Source organism: Plasmopara halstedii (assembly GCF_900000015.1).
Source record: "Plasmopara halstedii genome assembly, contig: Scaffold_3073, whole genome shotgun sequence".
In the NCBI taxonomy this organism is placed as follows: domain Eukaryota; phylum Oomycota; class Peronosporomycetes; order Peronosporales; family Peronosporaceae; genus Plasmopara; species Plasmopara halstedii.
This window is the reverse complement of record NW_020189977.1, coordinates 99,251-100,008: the sequence shown is the minus strand read 5'-3', so window position 1 is coordinate 100,008 and position 758 is coordinate 99,251.

Here is a 758-nt window from a genome sequence, read left to right as displayed (position 1 = left end):
CAAACCGAAAGGGTGAATCGCGTCATCGAAGACGTTCTTCGCAGCGTCTGTGCTGAGATGCCGAGGCGCCGGAGCGCCATGTTGCCACTCGTGGAGTTTGCACTGAACAATGCAGTGCATTCGTCTACCGGCTACACGCCGTTCTACGGGAACGGGCTGATTCACCCTCGCGTCGATGACTTTATATCTACCAGACTGAGTGTCCTACGACATTTTCGCGATGCGATGGCTGAAAGCCAAGACCTGCAGAAAGAATATGCAGATGAAAAAGGAAGAGGCAAAGTGGAAAGCTTTAGGGGACCCGGATTCATTGAATTCAAAAACCTGCCTACACATGCAGCCTCTGCTATCTTCAGGAAGAAGCTTCGTCTACGGTTTATCGGACCGTTTAAGATTGTGGCCAAGCGGGGCCTAGCGTATACGCTGAACCTTCCACAACGGATGCGCATCCTCCCGGTGTTTTACGTGGGCTTGCTAAAGCCGTACCGGGATCTGGCGCAAGTGAACGCGTAAGCGTTGGCGCCGGAGCGGATCCCACGGGCCCGCGGACACCCAGAAATTGAACCAGCGACTGGTTCTGAGCACGGAGTGCAACAACCTTCATTTCCAATTGAGCCACGTTCCACCGTTGCCTGCAGCGATGCATTCACCTGCTCCAAGGCTAGGAGCCGCTCCGACAAAGAGCGGTAGTCCTCAAAGCGAGGCAACTTGCGCACGACGTACTTTCAATCGTCGATAGCGTCCGCACCGCGATATGC